The sequence below is a fragment of the Salvelinus namaycush genome, chromosome 8 (genome assembly GCF_016432855.1).
Source record: "Salvelinus namaycush isolate Seneca chromosome 8, SaNama_1.0, whole genome shotgun sequence".
NCBI lineage: Eukaryota > Metazoa > Chordata > Actinopteri > Salmoniformes > Salmonidae > Salvelinus > Salvelinus namaycush.
In genome coordinates, this window is record NC_052314.1 from 20,475,164 (window position 1) to 20,490,312 (window position 15,149).

Below are 15,149 nucleotides of genomic sequence, written 5' to 3' on the forward strand. Positions count from 1 at the left end.
TAAAACAACATTCAAGGTGTCAAATGGTTGTTTCTTTAACCTGTCCTTAGAACCCCCAGGAGGAATTCTAGTAGTACACACGGTTTATTAACAAATCCATCACTATGACTTTTTAATTGCAACTGTTTATTACTGTCTTTTAATTTTACAATCAATACTTGTAAAGTAATTACCAATAACAGGAACCAGAGAGTGAGTTCAAGTAATGAGGGAGATGGACTGATGGACACATCCTTGAGAATTATTTTCATCCAAAAGGACTTTTCAGTTGTCCATTACCTAACTATTTACTCAACAAGCTTGTTCAAATTCAGCTCACTTAGAGCAGAGTTTGTTGAGTAAACAAACTTTTACACATTAGCTCAAATTATTGTCCTTTTTTAAGTTCACTCAACTCACAGAATAACGTTGTGGTGTGGAGAGACAGAGAGGCAGAATCAAGACATATTTTGGCACAGTGGGTGAGTCTACGTTAATGCTCCATTAGCTTCTGTTTACCCATGAAGTGTCCATCTGACACATTGCGTTTGAATTACCCATCCATTAAATGTACTTATTCTGGGCGTTGTTTACTTTTTTTACACTCGAGCTCACTTGGATCCGGAGCAGAAACATGAACAAATTATATAAATGAAGCAGCAGAACCGTGGAACATGAAATCTAGTAGACGCAACCCTGAGTCTTCCTATGTGCTGTCATTCCTAGAATGTGAACTAATAAGATCTCCCTGGAAAGAGGAGTAGTAGAAGAAAGTCATGTCTGCAGCTAGAATGAATCAATCAGCTTTATCTCTGAGGACCCCTGAAACTGAATCAAAGTAAATATGAAATGTTCTTCGATATATACAAAATATTCCAACATGCAATTAGAAATCTCCATGCATTTCACATTGGGTCCGACAACTGCAGCACAGTAATTCATGTTTCAGTGGTGCTCTGGAATTGAGGGTGACAGAGGGTGTCCAGGTGTGTGGAGTAACTGAGAGTTTCCACTGGGCACACTGCATCATATCAATGTGGATAATTGGGTAATATTTGGTCGAGACAATCAATGAGATGATTAAAACCTATATTCACCCATTCACAGACAGCCCAAAGTTAGTTGAATTCCCAATGTGTTATTACTATGCTTTTGACCCTCTACAGTAAAAGCACAACCAAATTCTAATGGAAAAATTATGTCTGACTTTGGTTTAGTTTTCACCCAAATGTCTATCAATGCACTTTCAACCATTTAACCTGTTTGGGGTGCAGCCCGACGTCGGTACACTTATGACAACAGCCAGCTCAAAGTGCAGGGCGCGAAATTCAAAAGATATTTTTTTTAAATATTTAACTTTCACACATTAACAAGTCCAATACAGCATATGAAAGGTACACATCTTGTGAATCAAGCCAACATGTCCGATTTTTAAAATGTTTTACAGGGAAGACACAATATGTAAATCTATTAGCTAACCACGTTAGCAAAAGACACCACTTTTCTTACTCCATCAGTTTTTTACTCCATCAGTAGCTATCACAAATTCGACCAAATAAAGATATAAATAGCCACTAACCAAGAAACAACTTCATCAGATGACAGTCTGATAACATATTTATTGTATAGCATATGTTTTGTTAGAAAAATGTGCATATTTCAGGTATAAATCATAGTTTACATTGCAGCTACAGTCAGAAATTGCACCGAAAGCAGACAGAAAAATTACAGACACCAACGCCAAATAACTAAATACTCATCATAAAACATTTCTGAAAAATACATAGTGTACAGCAATTGAAAGACAGGCATCTTGTGATTCCAGACAATATTTCCGATTTATCAAGTGTTTTACAGCGAAAACACAATATAGCGTTATATTAGCGTAGCCACAATAGCCAGAAACACTTGGGCGCCGACGACCAGTTCACATGCACGACAGATATTAGAAATAGCATCATAAAATGTTTCTTACATTTGGTGATCTTCCGTCAGAATGTTGGACAAGGTGTCCTTTGTCCAGAACAGTCGTTGTTTGGATCTGGAACGGCAAATTTCCCTCTTGATTTAGCATGGGCACTTGCCAAGTGGCACGGATCTCTCCAACGTCAACAAAGTCAGAGAACGGAACACGGCAAAACTCCCGAAAAAATTTCAATAATCTGATTAAACTATATTGAAAAAACATACTTTACGATGATATGGTCACATGCATCAAATAAAATCTAAACCGGAGATGTTAGTCGTCCATAACGACAGCTAAACAGAAGGCAAATCCATGTCCCCTTTCGCGCGTTCCAGAAACAGGAAATGGACGGTCACGTCATACAAAGAGCTTTAATTCCACCTCAGACCAAGATAAACACGAAATTTCTTCTCTCACCGCCTCTTGACAACCAGGGGAAGGTGTATGAAGTGTACGTAGACTCTTACGTATCATGCCCATGTATAGGCAGGAAGTTGAACAGAGCATCGATTTCTGACATTCCACTTCCTGGTCAGGAAATGTGCTGCAGAATGAGTTCTGTTTCACTCAGAGAAATAATTCAAACGGTTTTAGAAACTAGAGAGTGTTTTCTATCCAATAGTAATAATAATATGCATATTGTACGAGCAAGAATTGAGTACGAGGCCGTTTGAAATGGGCACGATTTAACTGGCTACTCAATACTGCCCCTTGCAGCCATAAGAAGTTAAAGGCACAGAAAAGTTAAAATGGTAATGCAATGTCAGATATTATTTATGCAACATTGTCACGTTCGTCGTATAGAGGAGACCAAGGCGCAGCGTGATTTGAATACATCTTCCTTTTAATAAAGAAAGAACACGAAGAACACTAAACAAACTAACAAAATGAACGTGAAGCTAATAATAACGAGTGCAGACATGCAACATCACATAGACAATAACCCACAAAACCAAAATGGAAATGGCAACCTAAATAGGATCCCCAATCAGAGACAACGATAAACAGCTGTCTCTGATTGGGAACCAATTCAGGCCACCATAGACCTACATTTACCTAGACAATACCAAAACCCCATAGATATCCAAAAAACCCTAGACAAGACAAAAACACACATACCACCCTCGTCACACCCTGACCTAACCACAATAATAAAGAAAACAAAGATAACTAAGGTCAGGGCGTGACAAACATGTTAGTGTGTTATCACTGTGCTTATTAATATAGCAATTGTGAAGATCTCCACAGACCTGCGACGGCCTATGCATGCATGCTATCTTGAACATGCACGTTTTGTATGATTACATAAGAAGAAATGTATAGTTACAGTAAACTCAATGTGGCCATGGATGTGATACTCATTTTTTAAAAGTATTTATTTTATTTATTTCACCTTTATTTAATGTTAATCTTGAATGCTACAGTAGTTTGTAAGATAGTCTTAACTTTAGGCTATTTACTGTATTACAAAAGTCATATTGAATTGTGTTTGGTTGATAATGCATGCAAATATCAACATTTAAAGGAGATGTATCTACTGCTTGTATATTTCCATCTGAGCCACTGGCTTAATCCCATTCGTTAACTTTTATTTTTGGTTGAGTTGGAGACTTGAATCCAACATATCATTTTTTATCTTCTCAACAAGTTAATAGGCTATTTATTGTATTTCAAAGTTATATTGAATTTTGTTTGGTTGTCAACGCAACCAAATATGAACATTTGTAAGAGATGTATCTTCTGCTTGATAGTTCCATGTGACACCGACTCTGGAATTTTTTTTTTTTTTTAATTTAACCTTTAATTAACTAGGCAAGTCAGTTATGAACAAATTCTTACTTACAATGACAGCATACCTGGAGACAGTGGGTTAACTGCCTTGTTCAGGGGCAGAACGACAGATTTTTACCTTGTCAGCTCGATCCAGCAACCTTTCCGTTACTGGCCCAATGCTCTAACCACTAGGCTACAGTACCTGCCACCCCTTCCTAATTCCAGTTGGTCTACAAATGAATAGTTAATCATTTATGTGTTTGATTCACTTCTCCATCTCAACCAAAAATGTAAGTTTATTTAGAACAGGACTAAATCAAATCAAACCTTAAATGCATAAAGTTTCATTTGATTTAATGAAATTCTTTAACTTTGATTTTTGGTTGAGATGGAGACGTGAATCCAACACATCTATTATTTTGTAGACAAACTACAGTACAATTAAAGCCAGACTAAGTCAGTGGCACAGATGGAACTATCCAAGCAGAAGATCTCCTTCAAATGTTGATATTTGGTTGCGTTGACAACCAAACAGAATTCAATGTCACTAAATATCATGACATTTGAAATCAACCAGAGCTTGAAACCCTAGGCCTATTGTGTTGTCTATTTTTAGTTTGATTCTGGGTTGAATTGAAGCAAAAGCTGTTGACTTTGTAAATGCTATACAGGCCTAAATAGAGACATTGATTATGAGTATCACATTTCATTTGCTCTGTTAAACCTACCTTTCAGAATGGCTTCTATACAGCAACAGTGATTCTATTTCATGTTAAGTGGAGATCTCTCAACAATCATTCTCATGATTGCACATTGGTAATAGCTAAGCAGGGCTGTCTAAATCCCTGGATGGGAGACCAAAGGGTAGCTGTAGATACATCCACTCCCCATTAGGATCTAGTGGATATAAAGTTGAGATCTGATGTTGTTTTAATGGTACAAATTCAACATATTTTATACAAGGTTTTTCGACGTTGAAATTTGGCTGCCATGATGACATAGTCCTGTGGTTGAAATTTGACCCTCAAAACAACACATTACGTTGGTCACTTTTTTCAAATCTGATGTATTTTCCATGTAGATTCCGAGTCACAATACGTTGTCAAATTAAGTTGAAACAACGTTGATTCAATCAGTTTCTGCCCTGTGGGTTGTTGTGAGCAGATGAGTACAGTGATCCCTCGCCACTTCGCGGTTCACTTATCGCGGATTCGCTATTTCGCGGATTTTCATAATGCATTTTTTTTTTTTTTTTGGTGCATTGTGCTCTGCATTCTGATTCGCTAAAAACTCACTCCCGCTTCTTGTATCAAAACATGCTACGAATTGTGCTATCATTTTGTCGATGCAGAGCTGGCAGAAATGACAAAGCCACAAAGCGACGATGAAAGAGAAGAGGACACGAGAGATGAGGAGGAAGGACTAACGCTTGGTCGCTTAGCAACCATGGTGCGAATGGCCACTGAACTTAAGCGAGTAGCTGAGGAATGGGACCCTTTGATGAGCCGTTCATTACAGTTCTCCAACGTAATCGATGGTGGCATGTCGGTGTACAAGGATCTTTTTGCAAAGAAGAAAAAAGAGCGACAACAGCTGCCTATCACTATGTTCTTCTCCCGAACAAACACACCTGCACCGCGGGCTTCAGAAGAAGAGAACACTGCAGAGCGCAGTCAGGATGCAGCGGCCCAGTCTGAAGAGCAGTGAAACGGCCTACACGTGAGTCACTGTATTTGTATACATGTAATAGTTGCTAATTGTAAAAAAAAAAAAAAGTTTTCTATTTCGCGGATTTCACTTATCGCGGGTCATTTTCGGAACGTAACCCCCGCGATAAACGAGGGATTACTGTATACTATAAAAACAACATGTAAAGCCCTTTCAGAATGGGCCAATAATATGAACACATGCTCCAATGGTCTTTATATGATATGTATGACATTGTGCCTGTTGCTGAAGTCTCCTGCTTAAAAGGGTTAATGGACTTCCTTAAAAATAATCATGATTTGTGAAGCATAATTATAGGTCACATACACAGCAGGAGTAGGTACCTTTAGAAAGGAGCTAAGAAAATAGATGAGTATATGTAGGAAAATCATTTTCCTAGACAAAAATACATAAAAAGACAAAAGGACCACTTTAATATGTCATAAAAGTAGGTGCAATGTCGTGCAGAGAGAGAGAGAGAGGAGGAGGAGAGGGGAAGATTATCCCCAGAGATGAAATCCCCAGAGAGGGAGTTGGGAATTCAGGAAACTGCGCCACATAGCTCCTCGATCCTTTCCAGTGATGCTTTGCATTATTCAGTAGCCGTGGCCCGACAGTGATTTAATAGTGCAATACGTTTTGCACTCCATACCGAAATTCCTGGAGATGGTAGAAACGCTCCTTCCCAGTGTTATAGAAGACTAAAAGCCCTGGAAGGAAGACCCAGTGGTGCAGATGTTGGACTTTTGTGGAGAAATTATCATGTATATTTTATCTCCTCTAGTCCACAGCTTTATGGAGGTAGGCTGTGGCCCCTTTTTACACAGAAATAGGCCTCCTGTGCATAGAAGACTGGGCTTAGAGGACATTGGTTTAACTCTGTGTTAAGAATTGCTCTTCACTACCATTACATATTTATTAACTTTAAGTAATATGTTTAATTAATTTCTCCCGATATGTTTTACTGTGGCTAATTGGTGCCTACAGCATTTGAGCAGAATACTCATTGAAGTAAGTCATTCTGGAGTTTCTAGTCAATCGTTTTAGAATGTTTTCTAAGTGGTTTATAAATTAAATTATCATTATCATTGCTATCATCATCATCATCATCATCAATGTTGACCATTCTTCCATACACCTCCCCAAGGCTACTTGTCAACCTTATAGTCAAATTTCACTTCACATTCCTCATGACACGTGGCACCGGACATTTGATATAGAGCTTTGAGTGCTCAAGCAGGCTCATTGCACAGTAAGTGTATGTATTCAGCTGTATTTCATACAAAAATGCCCCCCCCACTCAGATATTTCTCACTCACTAGTAATAAAAAATATATATATATAAATATATATATCCATTAGGTTTATATCATAATAACTGTAAGGTCAGTTAAATGTTTGTCTTATTGAAATATTATGACCGTTTTCATATGTTCATAATTTCTGAAATAGTTATGTTGAAATTGAGTTTGGGCTGAGAAATTATACAGTGTCTGTCAACCTCAAGAGAAACGATAGTAGAATGTGCTGTCATTGTATATCTGACTGGCGTTTAAAGCTCCTCTCTCCCATAGAATGCTACCATAATTGGCAACAATAACAATCTCCCACCTAGAGAATTGTTGAATATCAGGACAGAGAAGTACAGGGAAAGAGAGAGACATTTTAGAAGAGCTGCCATTGCCACTGTACCGTCATAACTCAGGGTCCTGCAGCAGACAGACAGACAGCCTGACTGAGCATTGAGCTGAACGACACAGTGAAGTCACTAGGGGCTGCGGGAAGCTAAGGGCTAGCTAGCCACTGTAATTGGCTTAGTGTGCCTCTGCTGCCCTTGGGTAAAATCCCCTCATTGGGAAATTGAACAGAAATGGAAATGGAAATATTCATTGGCTCATACAGTTGAATTGTATATGTAATCAATATTTTAGCATAAGTTCTGATTTTGCTTTATTGTTTAGTGTTTTGCTTTGTTTTGGTTTTCCTTATGTCACTTTTATATTGCATGTAGAAGATCTATGCTATTCTAGTGCAGTGTGCTATTGCTCAGAACATGAAGGGTGCATTATTTTTTGCTTTACTGTGTGAGTAAGTTCATTGTAAATCCACTGGATTGTGTCTCATGATATTGTGAAATATGGCTGGCTGGCTGTTAGTTGTCGCCAGACGCACTCAAGTGTGCTCCATAGCATCAAATTGCTTTGTTTATATGGCTGCTTGTTTTATTCTGTGTGATGTTCTCCTCCTGACATTGCTATGGGGCAAATGCAGTACCATGTACATACAGTATGTTGAGCTCAAGCAATATAGAAAACCCCCACACAACGAAACTAAAACATTTACCATTTCAACAGATTTTACATTGAACTAGAGTAAAAGATAAATTGAGAATTTTCACTGTCTCGTATGTTTGAGAATATAAACTGTGAGTGGAAACTATCCTCAACCCCCTCCCACCATGCCATTTTGTCCAGAGGATGAAGCATGCTGCTTCGTGTGTATCAGAGTCGAGGTCACATTGTGGGGGGTGAGGATATTCACAGGAAACAGCAGTATTCTCTTGGAGAAATAAGGAAATTCTTTTGACAACAGAAATAGAAAATAACACGTTATGACGTTCTTGCCCATCTTTTAGGAAAAATGGCATCGCCCAGACAAAGAGCTTTTACACATTTTGAGCTTAGCAAGGAACAAAGACTTTAACCATCACCCATTTGTCCTCCTATCTGACTTTAACAGTGGCTTGTCTCATCTCTCTTTCCTGAAAGCTATTGTTTATTTTCCCTCAAAGCCTCAGCGTCTATGTTTAGAGCATTGCTGTGTATAGAGACAGCAGACATTCAAGGAAGCTGTTGTCAGTCTTTCTTTGATAGTGTCCCCTCTCTCTGTGTGTGACATTGGAGGTGTACATACCTCAAATTCCTAATGATGTTGGTCATCTTTTTCATATTTCCTTTTTTGCTGTAGAAAAGTTGAGGATTTTGTTTTATTCGGCGCATGTGACAAATACAATTTGATTTGATTTGATATCAGGCCATGACTTCAGTCTACTTTCAAGTCAATCTCCATCATGTAGTTGAACAGACAGCAATAATACGGTAAAAAGCTGTTCTGGTGTTGAGAATTCTCTGCTATCCTTCACACAATGTCGGGCAACTTCCTTCAATTCCGCAACACAATTGAAATCTATTCACTACCTGTGTAATTTGATTCTTTAACATACTGTATTGTACCTCATGTATAATAAAAAATAAATAAATGTACCAGTGTATCTGAGTGGAAGTACAGTAACTCTCAGTATGCTATGCGTGAGTCACACTGTTTCTCCCTGGTCTCCTAAATGTTTTCATCTACACTGTGATGTGACAGACTCCAAGACAGTCGTTGTCTGACGCTCCCTTCCTCTAATATGCCTTTCTCAATTTGCTCCCTACTTTATCCACCTCCCTAGGAGTCCTCACGATCCTCCATTTACTGTAGCTGACTCCATCAGCCATAATGTCCATGTATCTCTATGGTCTATTTAGACATGAAATTGAATGTTTTCTGAAGCAAAACAAGGAGTGTGTCTGGCGTCACAAATGGTGCTAGTGCTATCACAGAGCACTTCCTCAAATGTACTGTAAATAATATTATGTGAAGTACAGGCACAGGTCTGAGCATAGCTCTAGTAGTCCTGTTTATCATTAGCTCCTACTAGGTAACTGAGTATGCTACTCCTAAATAAAATGAGTTGCTTGTGTCTGACGCTCTAAGCCTTTAAGCATGCCAAGGTAGCACCATGACTGCCTAAATGATTTAGAACTCTGTTGGAGCAGACTATATTGACACTTGACTTGAGAAAACCAGTCAAACTCACAGCAACCAATCAGATAGAATGTGAGTTCATTAACCTCCTGAGATCAGAAGTCATTTTGTGTGAAGACAGAGAGGTAACAACACAGGCTTTAATAGTTACATCAATACTAGATTAAGCAATCTGGCCAGAGGGATAAGTGAACTGAGCTCATTACCCATGCCTGTTAGTAGGGAGACAAGCAAAAGAGAAGGAAGGAGGCACAAATGGACTTCAACAGGCTCTCTGTATCTTTCCCTCTGCTCCTCTGATTGTCTTTAACTTTGCAGTGTTCGTGTCAGCATCTGTTTACCTATCCCTCCATTTTGAGCACTGCCAGCCATTAGGCGCACCTGCTCAGTATGCAAATTGCATTTTACCCTGGTGGCAAGGTGAGTTTTCAAGCCGGAATTCAAAGGCTCAGGTCTGCATGGAGAATAAATAAATAGCTGAGATTCTCATTTTCCTGCTCATCAAAAGGTTCATATACAGGACATTAGGCACCCACACTGTAACTTGGGGGGTAATTTGGGTAATACCCCAATTTTAAATTTCACATTTCAACATGCTTATTGGAATATTAAACCAAAAAAGAGAGGTGGTGGTAAAACAAAAATTGGTAAAACTAAATATGTTTTGTATTCGTATGTTTTATTATTGAATTTTAAAACATACAATCTACCTGCAGTGAAGCCGCTCAACACTTACATTACATTACAACAGATTTCAAATGTTTGATGTTTAGAATTCAAGAAACAGGTTCTAGCAATATGCACAAAGCAACTGGTGTTTTCATGTTCTTTTTGTTCACTTTTAGTTTTTTATTCCATTGCCTGTTTGCCTGAGCCAATGCCACAGATGTTAGAAGATTTTGTCAGGATATTATGTGTGTAGTAAATCTGAGTAGGTTGATGTGTGTGATTGGATGTGATTTAGTGAAAGTGTGTAGGATGTCTGAATAAGAGTAAGACTATAATGTGTGACGTCTAAATAGATAATAACCCAGACAATTTGCATGGTTGAGTGTGTGTAACATGAAGTCAGTGTAGCCTTAATATTCAAAATGATCATTGTAATCATATCAACATCATAGTTGCATTAAACGTATTCATAGAAAAACACATCCCAGCATTTCCCTAGTAATTGACGTTTCACATGATTATGAAAAAGACACTGCATTTCTATAGAGACGGCATCACTACAGTACAAATGTCTCCCGTACAATATGTTATTCCCCAACGTTCCTGTTCTGACATCTTCCCATTGCTTGTTGTAAACATAAATAGACAAGTAGACAAAGACATACAAAAGAGACAAACAAAATACATATTTAATTATAAAAAGTTATTGACAATAGAGAGCAAAATAGAGAGAAAGAGGAAAGCGATCAAGTGTGTGTGTGTGTGTGTGTGCGTCCGTGTGTATAATTGAGTGCGTGTGTGTGCATATCAACTTCATACTGTTCAGATATTTTACAGTCCCCGTTATTTTATTCCGTAACCTGGTGTGTAATAGTAGACTAGTTTATACACATCATGCTTGTTTATAATTGTACTCTATTTCCACTTCAAGTGAGACCTTGAAATGTAAAATCCATGTGAAATCGTGATTTTCTACATCTGAAATCATGTGTTTTGTCTGTAATGGATAACGAATAGAACCGCAATATGTGTTCAAACAAGACTTAAATGTACAGCACATGTTGATATTGCTCAGTACCAGAGACCAGACAGAGACTGGATTCCTGTCCATGTCACCATGGAAACCAGCCACTGAGAAGAAAATCTTTTATCTTCTTTATTATCTTTCAAGAGATATTATGGTTCAGGGCACTGGGCGATGAAGCTTGTTGAACTCTGACAAAATTAACCCCAAGAGGCAAAAACAAAACAAAAGGTTTCGTGATATGTTTTTTGTTACTCTACAGGGCTGAGGAGGAGTCTTTCATCAGACGCTGTGTGTTAATATTTGTACTAAAGGATGGTGTCGACCTTCGGCAGTTAACTGCAGTTTCAGTGATGGGTATTTCAGTAGAAATTCTCTCTCTTTCTCTCTCTCTCTCTCTCTCTGCCTCTCTCTCTCTGCCTCTCTCTCTGCCAATGTGAAAATCAAATTGTGCTGTCGCTCATTATTAACATCCTGAAACTGTTGGGAGCTCTGAGAGATGGTGCATGAGAGGGAGGAACTATACTGAGACAAAAGCTCTATGGGGAGATTTTTGGGGGGGATTTTCTTTTTCCTGTTTGAATCTATTTAATTACCCGACATGGGACTGCATTCTCGAGTATGCAGTTGGTTATTAAAGAGTGCGAAGGGCTGATGTAAATAAGAGGAACACTCCTCTTAAGTATGTGCTTTCCATGATCAGCCAACCCTTTCTTGTCTTCTACTGAGCTTCCTCACCCTTTACAGTTTATTTTGTTGTTGAGTTTTGTATGCTCCCTAGTAGACAGCTATGTGAGTCATTCCCATGATGCAGCAGAGCTCACTGTTTAGCAGAGCTCACTGCGAGCCATGAAAATGGAAAAATGACGTCATGTCAATCCCTGGAGTGAAGATACGAGTTTTTACCTTAACAAGCTAAGCGTGCTCCTGTCACAGGCTTACTTTAGTGTGTGGTTGCCTGAGGCTAAGGCCAGCTAAAAACCTGCTATCCTAGGACCACACACGGTCACAGACAGTGTTCATAGCATGATGATGCTGAACATCAAAGGAAGTGATTTAACTCTGTACATTTGGATGTTACATTTGGATGTTATGATATGGGTGCACTCAGGCAAAGAGGCCCTCATCACTCAAGCTGACTTGAGGAGCACAATTTAAATATTGGTTGTCACTGGCAACCGCAAACCTGCAGGGTTTATGCACTGATGAGTCTTTGGCTGAGTACCTAGAGTTGCCTAATGCAGACATGCCTTCTCAAGCAGTCAGTTACGCCATGCTGATGTTTGATGTTGGGGGATGATCAGTTGTCAGGTTGTCATTCTGTATCTTGCTCCCTCAGTTTTCTTCTCAGAACAAAACCTCATTATGAATGGCATACTGGTAATGTTTTGCCCCATGGTCCCAGGGCTTTTTAATATTTAACTGAGAGCATGTGTAGAGCTTTAAATTATTTTAAGGATGGCACTCACCACTATGTTTCCATTGACAATCACCATACTAACTGGGTTGGCTCTACTCACTCACACATTCCTCCTATGCTGGACCAGCCACTTCTGGAATTAAATCCCAATAAACTCAGGTATCTCCCTCTTACTTGAAGCTGACATTTATTCATTTGGAATAAAAATGAGGTGGGTCCAGGCTGGGGTGAGATATCTCTTCTTCTAATGAAGACCCAGGGGGCTACTGTCCCCCTACAAAGATCACCCTCCACAGATCATTATCTACATTTTCAAGATAATTATCTCTTACTTCCTTTGCAAGACAATATTAGTGGGTAAGTCTTTTGCTTCCAAAATATAATAGCCACATTCGCTGTTGTATTTCTTACCCATATTTATTGTAGAATGCTGCTTTGAGCATGCATAAGGTGAATAAATATACTTTTATTAAGGAATCCTACATGTCACATTTTTGGTGGGCCATCAAACTCTTCAATTTCAACTCTATTGTCATATTGAAACAGAGAAGAATGACTCATGACAGCAGCAAGACACTGTACATTGAATGCTTCACATGGTGGACAGAATGTGAGAGAAGATGAGAGAAATTGAAAAATACCCTTTCAGTATAATGGCCTAGACACAGCTATAGAGCAGACATGATAGAATAATTCCACATTCGACCATCAAAGAGCCAGAGGAATGCTGTGACCACTCTAGGAATGTAGAGCGCTTGGTCTTAGTTGGCTGTTGAAGTCACTGCTGTGAGATGTGGTGCTATTGAATACACACACAGATGTCCTGTGACCTCGAGGCATTTTTGGAGCATCCTTTTTAACTGCAGTATATAAAGTATCGCTCTAGAAGAATGTGTATGTGGTCAGGAAGGAGAGAGAGGTTGGTAATGATCATGATGGCAGGGATGAAGCAATTTTCATTTATTCCTTCTGTCTCTCCTTTTCTCTTCTCTCTGGCAAATTCCTGCTCCCTGTCACGTTCCTGACCTTATTTCCTTTATTTTGTCTTTGTTTAGTATGGTCAGGACGTGAGCTGGGTGGGCATTCTATGTTATGTGTTTCTATGTTGGGTTCTTTTCAATTAGCCTGATATGGTTCTCAATCAGGGGCAGGTGTTTTACGTTTCCTCTGATTGAGAACCATATTAAGGTAGGCTGTTCACACTGTTTGTTTGTGGGTGATTGTTCCTGTGTTAGTGTTTATGCCACACGGGACTGTTTCGTTTGTGAGTTTGTTCCTGTTCGTGCGTTCTTTGTTGTCTGTAAGTTCTCATGTTCAGGTCTGTTTACGTCGTTTATTGTTTTGTAGTTTGTTAAGAGTTTTTTCGTGTTCGTCTTTCTTTAAATAAATCATTATGTCTTCATACCTCGCTGCATATTGGTCCGATCCTTGCTCCTCCTCAGACGAGGAGGAGAACGAACGTTACACTCCCTCTCACATTTTCTCTACCTCTGCTCTCCCTAACACTATGCTTTGGGCCTTTTCATTCCTTTATTCATCTATTTCTCAAATCAACACTGTCCAATCATATAATAAGTTAAAATATAATTCACAGACAACAAAAATATTCTGGATAGGAATCTATGATAATATTGACATGGCATTCTTGTATTTCTTTCATTAGGATAGGTGAAATAGTCTAAAAGACAACATCACAACACTCAGATACATCCGCAACTCAATACAGTTAAACGTTTAGATGCCAAGGTTTGAGACTTACTTTGTGATAAAACGTGTTCTGTGAGCTGAGTTATCTGCAGTGCTGGCTGGTTCATTCAAAAAGTAGCAGCAGCACTTTGATGGATGACCAGTTTTAGTTTAATGAGCGGAAGGTTGAGGCTGCAACATGACTCACTTTATACTGCCAGAAAAGCAGCAGAAGAGGTGCAACTCAAAGATGTTGCTTTTGCCTAAAAAAGTGTTCACACCACTTTTGGTGACTTTCACTATAGGAGTACCTGATTAGTACAAACAATGAATAGACCATGAGTACTTTTTCTTTGCGGGCCATGCACAATTTTTTTTGCAGATGCAAGGATAAAAGAAAGAATTCAAATGCAATTGGAAGCTCTGTAAATCACTGGATGAACAACAGATACTTTGTCATGTTGTGTATGTGGACACCTGCTTGTTGAACATTTCACTCCAAAATCATGGGCATTAATATGGAATTTGCTGCTATAACAGCCTCCACTCTTCTGGGAAGGCTTTCCACTAGATGTTGGAAAATTGCTGTGGGTTCTTGCTTTTATTCAGCCACAAGAGCATTAGTGAGGTTGGGCACTGCTGTTGGGCAATTAGGCCTGGCTCGCAGTCGACATTCCAATTCATCCCAAAGGTGTTCGATGGGGTTGAGATCAGGGCTCTGTGCAGGCCAGTCAAGTTCTTCCACACCGATCTCGACAAACCATTTCTGTATGGACCTCGCTTTGTGCATGGGGGAATTGTCATGCTGAAACATGAAAAGGCCTTCCCCAAACTGTTGCCACAAAGTTGAAAGCACAGAATCGTCTAGAATGCCATTGTATGCTGTAGCATTAAGATTTCCCTTCACTGGAACTAAGGGGCCTAGCCCGAACCATGAAAAACAGCCCCAGACCATTTTTCCTCCATTATTCCTAGTTCTCACTATGCATTGGGGCAGGTAGAGATCTCTTGGCATCCGCCAAACCAAGATTCGTCCGTCGGACTACTACAGTCGTGGCCAAAAGTTTTGAGAATGAAACAAATATAAATTTTCACAAAGTCTGCTGCCTCAGTGTCTT